The following is a 21,350-nucleotide window of genomic DNA, read 5'->3' as shown; positions in this document are numbered from 1 at the left end:
TAACATTTATAATCTTAGCTTTAATTTTTATAAGCATTTTAAAATGAAGTTTCTTTCAGAAATAAAAACATCAGACAGTTGTTTCATATTAAGAAATCATAGTAGAGGTATTGCTTTGTTTCATTTTTACACATTTACCAGAGTTATGCTATTTAGCAGGTAAAATATAACATATATATTTGTCCTGCCTTTCCTTTAAAGTTTTTCCTTGTAACAGATGGAGCTCTGACTTAGGGCAGACCACATTTACTTTTAGAGAGGTATTAGAGTAAAGCAGTGCAACTGACAATTTGGCTGTGTCTATTATCTGAAACCTTTTAAGAATAATTAAAGCTGTGACTAATAACACCATACCATTGTTTAACATCGTACAGATTAGTATCAAGATATAAGATGGATAGTGACAGCATTGACAAATTTTTAGGAATTTATACAATCTCTAAATACATGAATAATATTTCACTTTTACAAATTCAACTAGTAACAGGATAGAAAATCCCTTTTAACCACTGTAATACTTCCCAAACACCTCCTACGAAATAGGTTAAACTATTTTAGCACCTTACTTACACAAGGTGAAAGAACAAATTATTTGTAACAGGTTTTCCCTTAACAATGAGAAGACTCGTGTTCTGAAATAAAGGATAATGCCAACATAAATATTAACAAGTATATTATTTTGAGGTCTATATTATTTTATCAGGGACAAAATGAAACTTTAGTTTTTTTTTTTTTACATGGGCAGGCACTGGGAATCGAACCCGGGTCCTCCGGCATGGCAGGCAAGCACTCTTACCACCGTGGCCCACCCAAAACTTTAGTTTTGCATGAATACTCAGCTTAATACAAAAGCTTTCTTCTTTTTTTTTTTTAAATGTATGATACACAAAGATTTTGAGCCTGCATGCTTCCTTCCAATATGGTATTCATGAAGGGGGAAAGGGACAGAGATGCTACAAAATAATGGAAGTAGGAAGAAATTTATACTTGGGTTTGAAACACAGCCAGGCATCTATATACTTTAAAATCAGAACACCCAAATGATTATAATACACCTAAAATCTCTCAGTCCAAGTCAGCACTGCCTTCAGAGGTCAGAAAAACCCCATTTGAAATATAATAAACTTTTTTATATTTAAGGGATTTGTATCCAGGAAAAAACTAAAAAATTTCTCAACATTATTTCCAACTTCTAAATAATGCCTGGAATGTGTTAGTTCATCAAATTGTTATGGTTTCTAAAAATTAGTTCAGAGTTTTATTTGTTTAAATTCCTCTTTCACATTTAAAGGTCTCACATGTGTCATCTCTTCTATGAGGGCTTCTTAGGTCATTCTTTATCTCTCTGCTTTTAAAATTCTTCCAACATTTTTATTTCTTTGTTACCACTGTCTTATACTATGCCTTAGTATACGTATATTTTAACTAGAATATAAACTCTTTGAAGCTAAGACTTATGTCTTTTTTATTCGTGACAGATTGACATAAACAAAGCCATTACAAATTCAAATTCTAACACATACTGAGGTAACAAATGGCCAAGTTACAAAAGCCAGATTTTTTGAAATTCAGATAATCAAGGTTATAAATAAAATGCATTTATATTTCTTACTAAACTTAACCAATTTCTTAAATAGGATATATTTGAAGCATCAGCATATTCTTGATTATACTCTATATAAGGATTATTATTATCATGTTGTTGCTCAGTTTACATAACTTAACCTATCTAATTAGGCTATTTTGAGAGGAATTTTGAGAATGTATTTATAATACTAGCTTATTTTTCATTAAATTATATAGATTTAGGGAGAACACACCCAAGCAGAATAAAATTGCATTTGTTCAATTCAGAATTTGTCATAAAATTCCTTTTATCTGAGGTTGAAAAATATTCCTTTGTTTTAATAATATCTTAAAATACAAACAGTTTTAAAAGTACATTGACTATCAAGTTCTGGAAAATAAACTGCAATTGTTTAATTTGTCCCAAGTCTAAATTCAGGAAAAACTTTTCTATGTCTCTCAAAGATCTTTCATTTTACTTCTTGAAATTTGGTAATTAGATTTTATTCAGTTGCTCCTATCCCAATGCTATTTATATTTTAATAATAATCTGATTACTACACTTACCATTGCAAAGGTACTATTGCAAAAAATAATATTAATAAACATAGACTATTCTGTAGCATTCTTTATGCTTAGCTTTCTAATCTCCAGGCACAGTTAAAAAAGAATTCTAGGCCACACCTTGCCACATCTTTCTGTGTCTAGCCCTCACCCACAACCACTTTCGGTGGTTGGGCCTTAGGGCAGGGATAGATTGCACAAACAGAAAGATATCAGGTTTGCTCGGTTTGAAAGTTTTAGGTGCAGGCCATGGAATTTTAAGAGTTCCTATGTTCTTCTTTTAAGTATTTCCAATTATTAGATTTATTTTACTAATAGTTGTGACCAGGACCATTGGAAAAGGTCTTTGCTTTTTCCAGAGGCAGCCTGTGCTGGTTTGAAATGATGTATATACCCTAGAAAAGCCATGTTTTAATCAAAATCCAATTTCATAAAGGTAGAATAATCCCTATTCAATACTGTATTTTTTAATTGTAATTAGATCATTTCCCTGGAGATGTGATTTAATCAAGAGTGGCTGTTAAACTGGATTAGGTGACGACATGTCTCCAGCCATTTGGGTGTGTCTTGATTAGTTTGTGGGAATCCTATAAAAGAGGAAACATTTTGGAGAATAAGCTAGAAATTTCTGAAAGAGCAGAGAACAACATAGCCACGAGAAGCAGAGAGTTTACCAGTCAGTGACCTTTGGAGATGAAATAGGAAAATGCCTCCCTGGGAGCTTCATGAGACAGGAAGCTGGGAGAAGAAGCTAGCAGATGATGCTGTGTTTGCCATGTGCCCTTCCAGATGAGAGAGGAACCCTGACCGTGTTCACTATGTGCCTTTCCAAGTGAGAAACTCTGACTGAGTTTGCCATGTGCCTTTCCACTTGAGAGAGAAACCCTGAACTTCATAGGCCTTCTTGAACCAAGGTATCTTTCCCTGGATGCCTTAGATTGGACATTTCTATAGACTTGTTTTAATTGGGACATTTTCTCAGCCTAAGAACTGTAAACTAGCAACTTATTAAATTCCCCATTTTAAAAGCCATTCTGTTTCTGGTATATTGTATTCAGGCAGCTAGCAAACTAGAATACAGCCCTTTGGCAATTTTTTGCTGCTTAAGGAAATTCCAGGGATGGTTTCTTTCTAATGTCCCAGTTTATTTACAGTAATTACAAAATTAACATTTTGAATCTTACCAGAGCTTTTTCCCCTTTTTACTCTTTTACTTCAGAAGTATTAATTTATATATTTATAACAAGCACCTAGTTATTTTGAACAGTTTAAATAAAGCTTTTTAAGAATTTTCTTATTAATTTGATATCATCCAGAGGTATGAGAATATACATTGGAAATGCAAACAGACACCAATAGAAAATTAGTTACTCAAAAAAAAAAAAACAGAAACACAGAAATACTTTTGAGAAGGACAAATAAAGTATTGAATATATTATCTCATCCCATTTCTGCCTTTTTGCAGAATAATTCTAACTGTAATATCTCTAACTATAATGATAGTATTTTCATTTAAAATCATATTTTAGACCAGATTATGTTATAGAAATAAACCTTTTTTATAGACTCATAACCAATTTTTTTTCAATTTTCAATACAGCCCAAAGATTCCCTTTTAAAAAGAATTCCTATAATCAGTAACCAGTGAGGAACAATTGACCAATACAAATCCAGGAACACAACAATTAGTAACTAGATTGAACACACCAGCTAACAAACAGGCATTAAATGCTTAACATGTTGATTAACAATTAAACATCAACTTTTACTATACCCAGGTAACACACTGGCTAGCAATTAAACAGGCTTACTTAACTTCATTAAATACTAATTAATTGTTGGATTACTTATTTTTTTAGGAGTATAGTCAACAGACAAATTTAGGTCAGGGCATCAAACCCGGTACAGAACACACACCGAATACATCAATTAACAATTAAACAGACATAAAACACTTATCACACCAATTTAATAATTAACCAATACCTAGGTAACACACCAGCTAACACTTAAACAGACCTACATAATTCCATTAAACATGAGTTAATTGTTGGATCAGGTCAGGTCTTCAAACCCTGTATAGTTGGTACCCAAAATCAGAAGGTGTAGAGGTCAGAGCAAAGGAGATCATTCTGGAAGCATGACTGTGGTAGTTAGATTCAGTTGTCAGCTTGGCCAGGTGAAGGCACCTAGTTTTGTTGCTGCAAACATGAGCCAATGGTACGTGAACCTCATCTGTTGCTAATTACATCTTCAGTCGGCTAGGAGGCGTGCCTGCTGCAATGGATGACTTTTGACTTAATTGGCTGGTGCTTAAATGGGAGAGCACAATGTAGCACAGCCCAAGCAGCCTAGCATGCCTCATCTCAGCACTTGCAGCTCAACCCAGGCCTTTGGAGATGCAGAAAGAAATCACCCCCCGGGAAAGTTGTGGAACCTAGAGGCCTGGAGAGAAGGCCAGCAGAGATTACCCTGACTCTTCCCATGTAAGAAAGAACCTCAGATGAAAGTTAGTTGCCTTTCCTCTGAAGAACTAACAAAATAAATCCCCTTTTATTAAAAACCAATCCATCTCTGGTGTGTTGCATTCTGGCAGCTAGCAAACTAGCACAATGACCCTGGCCTAGACAAGGGGACTCGGAACTGCTTATTTACTCCCTGATCCACTTTTACCCTGATGACCCATGCAACCCAGTCAGGTGTCCGGATATGGAACTGGAAATGGTTTCTCTCTTTGAAGCTTTCTTAAGGTGCCGAAAGTCTCTGGAGTGTTGGCAGAACAGAGAAACCCTGGTGGCTGAGCCTCTAGACTAAATTCAGTCCAGTGGCCACAAAAAGCTCAGTTAGCTGGCTTATCTGTTCTGCTGGGGCTCCAGACATTCGAGCATTTGTCCCATCTGGGTCACCAAGTTGTTACCAGACAAAAGCTGTGGATTCTTCTGCCCGATGTGCTCAATAGCCAATTCCCGAGACACCCGCGTTTCAAGAGACAACGAGTTTATTACCACATGCATAGTAGGAGAGCAGATGGCCTAATTGCTCCAAATCTCTTTGTTGGGAGGTTTTTGATGAGTGATTCAATGCTTTACTTATAATTGGTCTGTTGAGATCTTCTATTTCTTCTGAAGCCAGTGTAGGTTGTTTGTGCATTTCTGGGAATTTGTTCATTTAATCTATGTTGTCTAATCTGTTGTTACAGTTGTTCATAGTATCCTCCTGTGATCCTTTTTATTTTTTGTGGAGTCAGTAGTAATGTTCCCTTCCTCACTTATGATTATATTATTTGCATCTTCTCTCTTTTTAAAAAAAATATTTCAGACTAGCTAAGGATTTTGCCACTTTTAATATAGTAACATATTAGGATTTATTGATTTTCTTAAAGAACCATCTTCTGGTTCTGTTCGTCCTCTCTATTGTTTTTTAATACTCAACTTCATTTATTTCTACTCTATTATTTGTTATTTCCTTCTTTCTGCTTGCTTTGGGATTAGTTTGCTAGGTTTTTTTTTTTTCCTAGTTCCTCCAGGTGTGTAGTTAGGTCTTTGATTTTAGGTCTTTCTTCTTTTAAAATGTAGGTATTTATGACTATAAATTTCCCTCTCAGTACTGCCTTTGCTACATGCCATGAGTTTTGATGTGTTCTTGTTTTCTTTTGTCTTGAGATATTTACTGATTTATCTTGCAATTTCTTCTTTGATCCACTGATTGTTTAAGCATATGTTGTTTAACTTCCATGTATTTGTGAAATGTACAGTTCATTATGGTCAGAGAAAGTGCTCAGTATTATTTTAATCTTTTTAAATTTATTGAGACTTGTTTTGTGACCAAACATGTGTTCCATCCTGTAGAATGATCCAAAGCACTTGAGAAGAATGTTTATCATGCTGTTTTGGGGTGTAATTTTCTGTATATATCTCGTGGGTCTAGTTTATTTAAAATATTATTCAACTTCTCTGTTTCTTTATTGATCCTCTGTCAAGATGTTTTATCTTTTGATGAGAGGTGTGTGTTGAAGTCTCTAACTATTATTGTAGAGACATCTATTTTTCCCTTCAGTTATGCCAGTATTTGCCTGATGTGTTTTGGGACACCCTGGTTAGGTACATAAATATTTATGATTGTTATTTCTTCTTGGTGAATTGACTCTTCTAACAGTATATAGTATCTTTCTTTGTTTTCTATTACAGTTTTGCATTTAATGTCAATTTTGTCTTTTATTAGTATAGCTTATCTGCTCTTTTTTAGTTATTGTGTGCCTAGAATATCTTTCCTGATCTTTCATTTTCAACCTATTTGTGCCCTTGAATCTAAGGTGAATCTCTCAATAGACAGCACATAGATGGATCATATGTTTTTAACCATTCTGCTAATCTGTGTCTTTTGATTGGGGTGTTTAATTAATCAACATTCATTGTTATTCCTGTAATGACAGTACTTAGTGCAACCACTTTATCATCTCATTTTTATATGTCATATCTTATCTTTGTCTCTCTTTTTATCCTTTTAGTTATTCTTATTGATAATCTTCATTTCTATATTCTCCTCTAAGACTGTCTCTATTGTCTTTTCCTTTCAACCTCCAGAACTCCCTTTAGTTTTTCTTGTAGGGCAGGCCTTTTGTTCCTGAATTCTCTGTTTTTGTTTACCTGTGGATATCTTAAATTCTTCCTCATTTTAAAAAATATTTTTATTGAGAAATCTTCACACACATACAGTTCAATCATGGTAATCAATCAATGGCTCACAATATCATCACATTGTTGTGTATTCATCACCATGATTATTTTTAGAATATTTGCATCACTCCAGACAAAGAAATAAAAAAGAAAAAACTCATATATCCATACACTTAACTCTCCCTCTCATTGACCACTAGTATTTCAATCTACCTAATTTTTTACACTTTACCCCCCCATATTATTTATTTATTTTTTATCCTAATTTTTTTTACTCATCTGTCCAAACCCTGGATAAAACGAGCCTCAGGCACAAGGTTTTTACAATCACATAGTCACATTGTAACAGCGATATTGTTATACAATTGTTTTCAAGAATCAAGACTACTGGAACACAGCTAAACAGTTTCAGGTACTTCCCTCCAGCTGCTCCAATACACCATAAACTAAAAAGGTCTATCTATATACTGCATAAGAACAACTTCCAAGATAATCTCTCAACTCTGTTTGGAATCTCTCAGCCACTGAAACTTTATTTTGTCTCATTTCTCTTTCTCCCCACCCCCTTTTGATCAAAAAGCCCTCAATCCAATGATTTCAAGTTCTGTTTCAACCCAGGAGTTCTGTCCTATATTTCCAGGGAGATTCACACCCCTGAAAGTCATGTCCTACATAGGGGAGAGTGCAGTGCGTTTACCTACCAAGTTGACTTAGGAGAGAGTCCACATCTGAGCAACAAAAGAGGCTCTCTGGGGAAGACTCTAAGGCATAACTATAAGTAGGCTTAGCTTCTTGTTTGCAAGAATAAGTTCAATAGGGTTGAACCCCAAGATCGAGGGCTCAGCCTATTGAATTGGTTGTCTCCACGGCTTGTGAGAATATCAGGAATTCCACAAATGAGGAAGTTGAATATTTCCTCCTTCCCCCCCAGTACCCCAAGGGGACTTTGCAAATACTCTGTCCAAATTACTCTGAGATATATTGGGGGCATCACACTAACCTGTATAAACCGATAAGATCTCACACCTTATTTAAGATTCCATGTAATTATGGTGTTCAAATAAACTGATCATACAAGTTAAATTATATAATGCACTGCCAAAAATATAAATTTTGCACCAAATCAATGCCCCTTCCTTTGGTTTCACACAGAAGTTGAAATTTTAAAATATGGATGGTATCTTCCTTTATCCTGCATTCTGATTTTTTTTAACCTTAGTCCTATCCAAATCAGCTTCATTCAGATCTCTATTGAAGTCTGATCACTTTTTCAACTTTTCCTTTCTTTTGCAAAAAATCCATACCCCTCTCCCATAACCCCCACTTATTGATATTTAGTTTGGGGATAGTGCCTTTGTTACATTCAGTGAAAGCATTTTACAATGTTACTATTGACTATAGACCCTAGATTGCATTGATGGTATTTTTTCCCCTATAAACCATCCATTTTCAACACCTTGCAATGTTGACATTCATTTTTTCTCCCTCATGCAAAAACGTTTTTATATTTGAACATTTAATTACCATCACTGTCCACTCTAGCCATTCCTAAGTTATACTGTCTCAGTCTTTATCCTTTATCTTTCCTTCTGGTTTCACACGTGCCCCCAGCCCTTTTCCCTCTGTTATACTCACATTCAACTTTATTTCTCCCTCATTTTTTAAAGGATTGTTTGGCTGGATGAAGAATTATAGTGTGGCAGTTTTCTCTTTCAGTACCTTGAGTATATCATACTACTGGTTTCTTGCCTCCATGGCTTCAGATGATAAATCAACACTCAATCATATTGAAGTTCCCTTGTATATGATGGATTGCTCTTCTCTTGCTGGTTTCAGGATTCTTTCTTTATTGTTGGCATTTGACATTCTGACTAGTATGTGTCTCAGAGTAGGTCTATTAGGATTTATTCTGTTTGGAGTATGTTGTGTTTCTTTGACATGCATATTTATGTCTTTCATAAAAGTTGAGAACAGTTTGGCATTATTTCCTCAAAAATTTTTCTGCCCATTTCCCTTCTTTTCTCCTTCTGAGACATCCATGACATGTGTGCTTGTGCACCTTGTGCTGTCAGTCAGTTCTTTGAGGCCCTATTCAATATTTTTTCCCATTATTTTTGCTGTCTATTCTTCTGAATTGCATCCTAGATATTTTGAATAGTCTGTTATCTAATTCTAGGTCTGGTTAAATCAAGCAGAAATTATTTTCATTTTTAGCAGACCATCAGTCTGATGAGCTCCATCCTCTCTGTGATCTCACTGGTTGTCATGGTCAGGTTCATGTGTCAGCTTGGCTAAGTAGTGGTGCCTGGTTGTCTAGTGGAGCAAGTGCTGGCCTGTCTGTTCCTATGAGGACATTTCATGGACTTAAGTCATGACCATGTTGGCTGCATCCACAGCTGATATTAGCTAAAGGGAGTGTCTTCTGTAATGAGTGATGTTTAATCTAATCACTGGAAGGCTTTTAAGGAGGATTCAGAAGACACACGCTTCCTGCTTCAGTCGGCGAGCTTCTCCTGTGGAGTTTGTCCAGACCCTTCGTTGGAGTCGCTAGGTTCACAACCTGCCCTGTGGATTTTGGGCTCTTCCACTCCCATGGTTGTCCAGCCAGCCTCTCCTGAGAATTCATTTAGGACCTTCATAGGAATTATCAGTTTGTGGCCTGCCTTACAGACCTTGGACTCTACATTCCCATAGTAATGTGAGACACTTTTATAAATTTTATATCCACAGATATCACCTGCTGATTTGGTTTCTCTAGAGAACTCTGGTATTTTATGACTCCCAGCTTCCCCTACCACTATTCTTCTTAGGAATTTAGGGTTTCCTCTTCCCACTCTGTCACACGTGTCTCATGTTATCTTTGCCTTCTGGAACATGTGCTTGTAGGACAGAGAAAAAAGAAAATAAATGGGCAACTTCTCACATTCTTGGCATTACCAAGAATCAGATTATTTGGCCAGAGAGAAAAGTTCCCCTCCTTCTACCCAAATGCTGCTGCTATCACCACCACCATCACCACCACTACTGTGGGATTGCTTGGGAGCTGGGTTATTTTCATATTTAGTAATTTGTCTGATAGAAAAGCAAATCAACACACTTCAGAGGAAGATATTGTGAACTATACAATAAATTGGCAAACAATTAAATTACTGGATTATTACCTGGAATTTGGGTTTAGGTTTTGTTAGGTAGAAGATTGGTTTTAAGTCTTGTTAGGGTCTTCTAATTTCTACCTTTGTTTAAGTCATCGTAGAGTAACTTCAAATAGCTGTTTCTTGTACCTTGTGCAGAGTTTATGATTTTTAATTGTGGGTAGGTGTGTTAGTTTGAAGCTATGTACCCCAGAAAGGTCATGTTCTTTTAATCCATTCCTGTGGGTGCAGATCTATTGTAGGAGGGACCTTTTGATTAGGTTATTTCAATTGAGACATGACCTGCCTCTTTCAGGGTGGGTCTTAATTCCCTTACTGGAGTCCCCTTTATAAGAGATGAAATTAAGAGAAGCTCATGGAGAAGGGCCCTGAAAAGTGGATACGAGGGCCATAGAAGTTCAAAGAGGAAGCCACTGGAAACAGAAGTTGAAAGCAACAAAACCCAGGAGTGAAGGACCAGCAAATGCCAGCCATGTTCCTTCCCACATGACAGAGGTGTCCTGGATGCCATGGCCTGTCTTCAGTGTCTACATATCATCCCCTTGATGCCTTAATTGGGATATTTTCATGACTTTAGAAATGTAAATTGTAAATTTAATAAATCCCCATTGTAAAAGCCAATCAGTTTCTGGTATATTGCATTCTGGCAGCTTTAGCAAAATGAAACAAAGTTTCTCTGCTACAAAGTACTTTGCAATACCAGAACTAGCCCACTAAATAGACTTATTCATTCATTTATCTACTACATAGAATTATATTAGGTTAATATTTTGCCACATTTTTTCATTTTCTTTATAAAAATAAAATTCTGATAACATCAAAATCTTAGTTTCCTCTCTTTTTCCTCAGCGACAATCAGCATTTTTGTTGGTTTCTATGTACTAATTGCACATTTGTATCTTTATATATGATATATTTATATAAATTATTTCATGGTATATTATTCTTCAACATTCTTATATTTTCCAGATCTATCCATACTATAGATCTAATTCATTCATTCAAACTACCAGATTACTATTTTAAAGTGGCTAGTAGTTTTCTCTATTGTTTCTCTATTATCTTTGGGGAGAAGATTGGCCTTTTATTTTGGGCAAAACTCTAATGTTCTTTCAGGTAATCTATAAGTAAATTCAAAATACAATTCTCGATTGGAAAATTTAGCAACAAGGAGATGATCAGCAAGGAAATCTTGTTTTCACTGTGGGCAGAATGGAGTCTTTCCAAATTTTATGATCTCATGCCTATTAAGTAGGATAGAAATGAAAGCTGAGGGCTGTTGGGGGATGCTTCTGTCCATAGGACACTGAAAATGTCAGCAAAGTAGGATATATAGTAAGGAGCAAGAAGACCAGTTGACGCAATTGAAATGAAGAAGCATGACTGATTGTCTCAAGTAGTAGAAATAACTATTATCCAATTTTAATTTCATTTCTTTCTCTGCATTTCAATTTCCCTTTATGAAACCCAAGTGCTCAGTACAGTTTTTTTTTTAACACCATAGCCTGGACTTTGGAGAGGTGCAGCAACTGGAATCCCTGAAATAGCTGCCTAAATTGACAGTGGTTAGGCTGACATAACAATCTAAACAGATTTGTGGAAAGTATATATGCAATCATTAGGACCCTTACAGATACTTGAAGAGGGGGGTCTTCAACAAAGTTGGATATTATGGTGATCAAATGGAATGGGAGATTTTGATTATTGTTATTTGGGGAACAAGTGGAAGGGTGAACCATGAAGGCTGGAGTCCTTGTAATGTGCTCAATAAAAGGGACAGAAAAATTGATTCATCCCAGGAGTACAAAGCAACAATCTCAAAATTATTACTTTTAACATTAATTTCATTTGGTGACATCAGGAAGTTCAATGTGATACTTAAATTACAGCAGGCATTTCTACAAGTGAACTTTTTATAGAATCATGAAATCAACAATGCTTTACTTCCTTAATTGGTTCAAATTCTGGGTAGAGGTAACAAATCCATATTTAATAGATACCCAGGGCCAATTGCATATCAAAAATTGAAATGTTCAATTTTCAAATAGAAAAATACATTTTTCAGTTAAATGAACTGCAAGTATTTTGTGGTGAATCCTACAGCTATTTTTTCTGCTAATTATTTCTTATTGTAGACATCTTCAAACATCAATGCCTAATGTTCACATTTTCAGGCTTCACTAATGAATGCTTTTAGATGACAACGTTAGAGCCCTGCAGGTTTATGAATAAAAATAGCAAAAGCAATTCAAAACAGAGGCTTTTATTTTGATTTAAATCAAATAACTTCCTTTTTTTTTTGGCATGGGCAGGCTCTGGAAATCAAACCCAAAAATAACTTCCTTTTTATTAAGAGATTTTTAGAATCATTACTTTCATTTCCCCCTGTTTTCCAAGGTTTTCATATTAATTCAACCAGGACATTGTTTCCAAATGTTTCTAAAATTTATTTTTCCTCTTAAAGATGAGATGAATGTTTCAACTCAAGTAATAATATTATTTATATTTACAATTACTCATAGAAAATCTGGCTAAAGAGTCTATCACTGGATTGTTTATGATCAGTAGATTTTTGGGAAAAGGTATTTATAACTATTTATATATATTAGGGGCTTGATTGTTTAAGTTGAGTATCAAATCTTCCTTACAACATAAAGTTAATTAACTGACTGGGAGGTTGTGTTGTTCAAGATTTAGATTTTATCAACTTTCCACTCCCCTACAGTTTATAAATATTATAAGAAAGCTATGTCAGACTGGCTTAAATTCTTTAATTTATGAGCAACAACTGAAGATTCTTGACGTGCCATGCAGTAAAAAGCAACTGATTTTTTCTTTAAGAGCCATAAGCCATTGATAGTTAAGTTATTCTAAAGTCATTCCAATTGTTTTTAAAGTCTTAGGTTCTGAAAATTTTTTTATTTGATTGAAGTGTAGCAAGTTGATCAGTTTATTAATCTCCTTTGTTGTTATGCAAAGTATTCATTTAAAAAATGACTTGGTCATTTCACAAATTTAATGAGATAATTTCAGACAGAGAAAAAATTATGAAGAAAATTACTCAGGGCAGTGAGATTAGAATAACAGAGTGGCTCCTTCAGATAGAGTGAATGTGGAAAACCTCTGAAGAGGTGACTTGAATGACAAAATAAAGTTATCTGTCAAGCAAAGATCTGGTGGAAAAGCATTCCAAGAAGAAGGAAATAGAAAATGTAAAAGCCTTCAGGTAGGAAGAAGCTTTGTGTGTTTGGTGAATAACAAGGAGATCAGTGTAGGAGAAATGGAATGATAGGAGAGAAAAGTTGAGGATGAGATACGAGAATAGGCAGGACTAGATTACACTCAGCCTTGAAGGTTGTGTGGCGTTTCATATTTATGGATATGGAATTTTGACCCAGAGATAGTTGAGTTAAGTATGATGCTTCAAAACAGCCTGAATAGAAAGATCTCCTTCATATAAAATTGCATATCCATTTTCATATGTTTATAGACACAGAAATTCTTTAGAATTCATGCTAACATACACAAATGCTAACACTGTAAATCTCTAGGTGTAGTATTTCAGGTGATAATCATTTTCTTTTTTGTATTTTTCTGCATTATTTGAATTGTTTTCAAAAGTAACAAAGTCACTTAAAATACATACTTATGAAAAAAGATATTGTTGTGATCTCCAAAACTTAAGCAAGGTGAAGAAAAGAAAGATTTATGAAGAAGAGTTTATCTGTTTTCTTAACAGATAGAGAAATAAAATGACCTGTTTTGGGGGTTTATCATTGAATATAAAAATTATTTAAAAGTACAAAATACTAGGTTGTATAGAGCACAAACAAAAAAAGCTCTCTCATTCTGACAAACTAATGTGTGCCAAAATAGTTTTCCACATTGCAACCTGCATTTTGCTCAGTTTCTGAAAAGGGAAAACAAATGTTAGTAATAATAATAATAAAAAAGGAAAACAGAAGGAAGGGGGTGGAAAATTAAAAATGATAAATAGTACTTAAGCTGCATATTAGCTCAATTACTCCTACTTTCAACACAAACATAATAGCATAATCCATATTAAATGAATAAGAGCTGTGTTCTAGTTGTCTATTTGACTTAAATTCTCACGGGCATAAGAATGAAATAGAATCACAAATGAGACAAAGTAAAGACGAAGACAAGGCACAGAGGCTATTGGATTCATAACAGAATGCCAACCTCAATCAATGTTTCAATATTCTACCAAACAAAATTGAAAATGCCTTTTTTGTTTCTGCTTTCCCTAATCAAAATCTTTCCACTGTTTTCTTCTACAGCACTCCTTTTCACTGCTCCACATCAGTCTTTTGTTACCATTCTCATATTTCTGTGGTCTCCAAGGAGTTCTGGTACACAGGATTCACTTGAACCAGCCTTATATTTGACAGATTAATATGATAATTTCAGACCCATTGTAATAACTCAATGGAAAACCACTTAGGAGTGTTATTGTTCTAACTTGGACTACTTCCACAGATAATCTGAGAGAACATCATGTTTCCTGCCTATAAAAGTAGCTGGGGTTCCATTCCATATATGGAGAAAAGGTTTTTCTGCCCCTATTCAATTAAGCAAATGCTTGTCTTTTGGCAAAGAAAAAAGAAAAGAATTAATCATTTCCAGTTCATCCATATCAGGATGTTTGCTTCCAAAAGACAAAGATTTAATTCACTTCTTCTTTATTACAACCTCTAGGTATTTTCCTAAATGTGAATGATTTTAGAAAACTTCAGTAGGGGTTATTAGTGCGGATATCCTGCTTAGAAGAATAGCTTGGCAATGCTTGTAGATAACATGCTGTTTGCATTGTTATACCATGACTGGAGGTTTCCAATTGATAGATTGGTACTAACATACAGATACCATGGTAAGCACATATGGGCTCTCTGCTCCCTCAGGAATGGGCCAGGGACACACAATGGGTGCAGGCTGGCTCCAGACACAGGGTGGAGGTGGGGAAGGGGCCAGCAATGGCACTGTGATCCTTTCCTGCCATTTTTAAGGCTGTGTTTTCTTGATTGTGCACTCACTTAGTTACCATAACTCTTTAATTATTTCCTGGGTTTTATGGAAGACAGCTGTCAATTTTTGCTAATTATTAAAAGATTCTGTGGGGGAGTGGCATCCTGGAGCATGTTATGCCATCATCTTGGTTGTCTGGAAGCCTAATTAACTCATTTTTTACTTAAACTATTTGGGCTTTCATAGGATAGTCAGGGGGTATCTTGATTACATTCTACAACTAGGCATAATAATCAGTGAAATAAGATTTACATGTTTTCTTATCTTTAAATTTTTTAAAAAAATTTTTATTTAAAAAGAAAATGTTGAAAGTTTTTTTTGTTGTTGTTGGCAGGCTCTGGGAATTGAACCTGGGTCTCTTGTCATGGCAGGTAAGAATTCTGCCACTAAGCCACCATTGCACCACCCTGAAAGTAATATATATATTTAAGGATAAAACATGTTTCTTAGTTGCTAATTCTAAATGCTGAAACATAGCTTAATTGAAACATGGTTTTGTTCTTAGATTTTGATAAAATGTTTCCTTGTATTTCATCTCAAATCTTTTCATAAATTTATTACTTAGAAATCTGGGATCATACAGATTAATTTTGTATTAAAAGCCATTGAAACTAGAGCTAATAAATGAATACAGCAGAGTGGCAGGGTACAAGATCACCAAGCAAAAAAATCTACGTGTTTGTATATATCATTAATGAGCAGTCTGAGGAGGAAATCAAGAAAAAAATTCCATTTACAATAACTACTAAAAATATCAAATATTTAGGAATAAGTTTAATCAAGGACACAAAAGACTTATACACAGAAAATTACAATAAATTGCTAAAAGAAATAAAATAATACCTAAATAAATGGACGCATATACCATGTTCATGGATTGGGAAACTAAAAATAGTTAAGATGCCGATTCTACCCAAATTTACTCATAGATTCAATGCAATAACAATTCAAATCCTAAAAACTTACTTTGCAGAAATAGAAAAATCAATAACCATTTTTTTTAGAATGGCAGAATGCCCCAAATAGCTAAAAATATCTTGAGAAAGAGAAATGAAGTGGGAGGTCTCACATTACCTGATTTTAAAGCATATTACAAAGCTGCAGTGGTCAAAGAAGCATGATATTGGCATAAAGATGGATACTCTGACCAATGAAATCAATTTGAATATTCAGAAATAGACCCTCTCATCTATGAACAATTGGTCTTTGATAAGGCAGTCAAGCCAACTCAATTGGGACAGAGCTGCTGCTTCAGTAAATGGTGTTTGGATATGTATATCCATATCCAAAAGAATGAGGGAGGACCCCAAACTCACACTTTATGCAAAAATTAACTCAAAATGGATCAAAGACCTAAACATTAGAGCTAAGACCATAAAATGTTTAGAAGAAAATGTAGGGAAATATCATAAAGAATTTGTGATTTAGATCTTCCAGCCAAAGCATGAGCAATGAAAGAAGAAACTGATAAATGGGATCTCCTCAAAACTGAACACTTTTGTGATTCAAAGGACTTTTTCAGAAAAGTAAAAAGTCAGCCAATGCAATGGGAGACAATATTGGAAACCACATATCAGATAAGGGCTTAATATCCAGAATATATAAAAGGATCCTACAACTCAACAACAAACAGACATCTAACACAATTAACAATGGGCAAAAGACATGGATAGACACTTTTCTCTAGAGAAAATACAAATGGCTTAAAAACAGATGAAAAGATGCTCAAATTCCCTGGCTATTAGGGAAATGCAAATCAAAACCATGATGAGATATCATCTCACATCTTCTATAATGACCATTATAAAAAAAAACAGAAAATGACAAGTGCTGGAGAGGAGGTGGAGAAAGAGGCACACTTATTCATTGTTGGTGGAAATGGAGAATGGTGCAACCACTCTGGAAGGCAATTTCATGGTTCCTCAGGAAGCTATAGAATTGCCATATGATGCAGCCATCCCATTATGAGGTTTATATTCAGAGGAACTGAAGGCAGGGACACAATGGACATTTTCACACTGATGTTTATAGTGGCATTATTCACGATTGCCAAGAGATGGAAACAGTCCAAATGTCCATCAATGAATGAGTGGATAAACAAATTGTAGTATATACATATGATGGAATATTACACAGTAGTAAAACAGTGTAAAATCATGAAGCATGCAACAAAATTGATGAACCTTGAGGATATATGTTGAGTGAAATGAGCCAGCAACAAAAGGACAAATACTGTTTGGTCTCATTAACATTAATGAGCAAATTTTGAGAGTTAAAGTTGAGAACATATATTATCAGGAGATAGAAAGAGGGTAGAGATGGGGCATTTGATGCTGAAGGAGTTCAGAATGTTCAACAGGATTGATTGTATAGATCCAGAAATGGATAGCACAATACTACCTGATGGCAGCACAATATTGTAAGTACACTGAACAAAGATGAGTGTGAGTATAGTTGAAGGAGGAAGGCTAGGGACATGTAAGACACCAGAAGAAAAGATAGAAGATAAAACTGGGACTGTATAACTTAGCAAAATCTAGAGTGGTCAATGATGTTGATTAAATGTAAAAGTATAAGAATGCTTTTACATGAGAGAGAACAAATTAATGCCTACATTGCAAGGTGCTGAAAATTGATGGTGTATGGAAAAAAAATGCAATCAAGGCAAACTAGAGTCTATAGTTAACAGTAACATTGTAATATGCTTCCAGTAAATCTAACAAAGGCAATATATCAAAGATAAGTGGCAATATGAGGGAGATATAAGAGAGGGTTATGGGATTCTTGGTGTTGGGGTTGTTGTTTCTCCTTTTAAATTAAATTTTATTTATTACTATTATTATTTTAATTAAAATTTTTTCCCTCATTTTTTCCTCCTCTTCCTCTTTCTTTGTGGAGGAAATGGAAATGTCCTCATATAGATTGTGGTTGTGAAAGCATAACTGTGATTATACTGGGAACCATTGATTGTTTACTTAGGATGGGTAGTGTGGTGTGTGAATAAAACTGTTTAAAAATAAACAAAAAGATACATGTGCTAGAGAAAATGTGGAGAAAGGGATGTACTGTTCTCTATTCACTGTTGGTAGGGAAGTAGAATGGTACAGCCTGTCTGGAGAGCAGTGTGGTGGTTCCACAGGAGGCGAATGGATGAAGGTGGCCTAGGGTACATCTACTGATGAACAGAAGGGTGAGCTGTGGTGCATACATAGAATGGAATAATGAGTTGCTGCAAGAAGAAATGAAGTTGTGAGGCATGAAACTAGGCGAATGGACCTCGAGGGCAGTATGTTGAGTGAAATAAGCCAGAAATGAAAAGACAAACATCATAATGCCTCACTAATATGGACTAACAATAATGTGCAAACCCTGAGAATTGAATCTGAGAGCATAGGTTATCAGGAGGAAGGCTCATTGTAAAAGTTCCCAGATTGTAAGCTCTTATGGCAGGCACATCTATTCCTGAGTGGTAAAGGTTATTTCTAAATTCTAAGATGCTGAGCTCTGTGTGTATAACCTGGGCAGTCCCTGGAATTCTGGGTATTTGTAGGACAACTGAGACCCAGAGCTAGAGATCTGCAGCTATGAAAGTCAGGATTACTCCATACAGCAACTGGTAAAAAGGCTGAAAAGGAGATCAGATTTTAATTAGAGATATGAATGAAGCAGAACTGGTTAGGACTAAGGTAAATCCAGGCTAAAGGGTAAAAGATGATATTGACTGTTTTTTGTTGTTGTTGATGTAGAACACTTGTTAATTTTCCCACAAAACACTCAAAGTTTAAGTCTGGGAAATATTTTAATCAAAGAATTGTACATTTTCTTTCTACAAATCCTGCATTGTATTAGGAATTGACATTGTGATTCATTCCATTACAAGTAAAATATTACAAAGTATTTACAAGAAAATATTTAAAATAACTCAAACACAAAAACCAAGATGGGGTGAAATAAACCAGTTCCTCAGAAATCTCTACTCCAGTGCCAACAGCACACAGGAAAGTACAGTAGAAACAAATTAAGTAACTGAGATCCCCTTGATCACATTTCAGAAGAATTGGAGAAGGGAAAAGAAATGGGATGAAAATGGTGATATGAAAGGGAATAGATGTTAGCAGCACTGCTTCAAACAACCCGTTCTGAATGAAATATACCTTCTTATATGCAATATATTTTGACCGAGGCTAAACTTTAGGATATTATTCACCCTGAAATTAGAAAATACCCTGAAAGTGGAAGTAGCTCTTTCACCTAACCTTAAAAAGGGCCTCTTTCTCCATGAACCACTGATGTGGACAGAAACCTGTTATGGCGTAAAAAGCTGGCACAGTAGCATTTCCATCTCTTTCATGAAAGCTTCACATAGATCAAGCTTAGTTTATACTGAGACAGGAACAGAAGGACAAGATTTGGGGGCCGTTTTGGCAAGAGACACAGCAGAGTCATCCTCTGAGTTTCTTTGGGGAGCAACAATAGCCCGTCTATTCTCCCAATGTGCCCTCAGTGTAGTGGGCACAAATTGAATAATCTCTGCTTTGGGATTAGTGATCTGTGGCTTGGAACTAATGGTTGCTGTGGCTTTCTTTTCATTGGTGGCTGCTTTTGTATCATCTGCACTGAGTCGCAGAATCAAATTGGATGGGATACTTAAAACCCCTGGATTTGGCAAGGGAGCTAGTGGAAAAAGCCCAGTGGGGCAGGTTGAAGTTGAGGCACCAAAGGTGGGTACATCATGCCAGAATGAGGTGGAAGAGTATCTGGAGGTGTGGGGTGAGGTAGCCTTGGTGGAGGTCCCCAAGGAGGAGGGCCAGGGGGCAGAACTGATGGTGGACCTGGGGAGAGCCAGGGGGTTGGCCCGGTGGTGTTCCTGGAAGTAAAAATTGGTATAAAGACCCTCAGAATCCTGGTATTCCAGGTGGTCTCAGGAATGGAGGAGCCCCTGGAGGTGTCCCAGGAGGAAGGTCTGTAGGTGGTCCAGGTGGCTGTAAAGGTGGTGCAGGTGATGGCCCAAGAGGAGGTAGTCCTGGCACGGGAGGTCCTTGTAGCTGAGAAGGAACAGAATGTGCTGGAGGCTGCTGCTGTGAAGAAGCTGTAGATGTGCCATCAGAAAGAAATTCTTCTTTATGCTATTTTTGGGACTGCTTTTCTGTTTCAGAATCATCTTCATCATCATCTGAAAATTCCTCTTCTTCTCATCCCTCCTTTGGGATTTCCTGACTTGCCATTTGAAGTGTCATGGCTTGAAGAGGAGTCAGTTTCTTCATGTTCTTTTTTCCCTTGATTTTTCCAGGCATATCTGCAAATAGTACACTCATATCTGATTTCTTTTCTTCATTGTTGTCTCTCTCACTGTCATCGTGGTCCACAAATTCATCTCCCTCATTTTCTCCACCTGATCTGCCAGTGTCACTGTCATCAGTGCTGTCATCATGCTTATCCTAATCTATGTCTTGAGGATCGCCGTTATTCTCAGTGGTGCTGGGAACATCATCATCATGACCCTGCTGGGCATGTTCAGGATGTTATAACATATCTTCGTCTCACCTATGAGAATGAAGATCTAGGGCAAAGCTCACTTTATGGCCATACATCTCCAAGACTTGAGGAGGAGGTGGACCGGGAGAGAGAGGAGGTTTTCTGTCAGAGGACAAACATGCAACACTATGTCCAAGAAGAGGAAGTATAGATACTGCTCGAGTTGGAGAGCCATAGGCTGAAATCTTTTAAATGATGGAAAGAGGTTGGGTACCAGGAAGTGGAATGTCCTGGATCAAGATGTTGGAAGGAGCATGAGGCATATCTAGCAAAGGAATACTCAGAGTCCAAGTACTGACCATCTTGACAGCATCAGAATATTGACTCAGTTGAGCCTTCTTCTCTTATTCTACTTCTAACTTTTTCAGTTATTTGTAAATGTCTGGATTCTCTTTTTCGTAGGGTTGTAGATACATTGAAAGGTTTCACAGAGCTTTTAAGTTTGTCTTTCAGCACCTTCTCATTTAACTGAGGCTATTGCAGGGGGTTAAACTCCATTTCATATAATTTCTCCATGCCCTGGATAATCTGCTTAGAATCCTTTATCTTCAAAACTGCAGCTCATACCATCATACCATCATGCACTTTTTGCTCTTTAATTCTGTTTTCTGAGCTTCTTTTCAGGCCTGGTCTGTGGGGTTCATAAATTTTCCACTCTTGGTGGATGGTATAGATCTCCATGTTTAAAATCTGTATTGTTCACTTTTCATTGAAAAAGAATGGGGCAACACTTCTGCTGAGTTCCCAGGACTGCTAGAAGTGAGGTGTGGGCAATCCCTGGCCTCTTTCACTTTATAGAGGGCTTCACCTT

The 21,350-nt window shown here is 36.0% G+C and overlaps 1 long non-coding RNA gene and 1 pseudogene across 6 annotated transcripts in view; one reads left to right on the top strand and one right to left on the bottom strand.

Annotated features, from left to right (window-relative positions):
- Nucleotides 1-21,350, top strand: part of LOC143647888 (uncharacterized) — a 251,756-nt gene that overhangs the window by 52,056 nt on the left and 178,350 nt on the right. For 5 of the 6 annotated variants that reach the window (XR_013158250.1, XR_013158251.1, XR_013158249.1 and 2 more), the window contains one exon: nt 15,339-15,375. The exons of the other annotated variant lie outside the window; for it this stretch is intronic. This is a non-coding gene — a long non-coding RNA (uncharacterized LOC143647888). The remainder of the gene's footprint in view (nt 1-15,338; nt 15,376-21,350) is intronic. 6 annotated transcript variants of the gene reach the window in all.
- Nucleotides 19,311-21,350, bottom strand: part of LOC143648843 (WW domain-binding protein 11 pseudogene) — a 29,671-nt pseudogene continuing 27,631 nt past the window's right edge.

This window comes from Tamandua tetradactyla, chromosome 10 (assembly GCF_023851605.1).
Source record: "Tamandua tetradactyla isolate mTamTet1 chromosome 10, mTamTet1.pri, whole genome shotgun sequence".
Classification (NCBI taxonomy): Eukaryota; Metazoa; Chordata; class Mammalia; order Pilosa; family Myrmecophagidae; genus Tamandua; species Tamandua tetradactyla.
The sequence above is the reverse complement of the archived record's forward strand: the minus strand, read 5'-3'. Positions and strand labels throughout refer to the sequence as shown.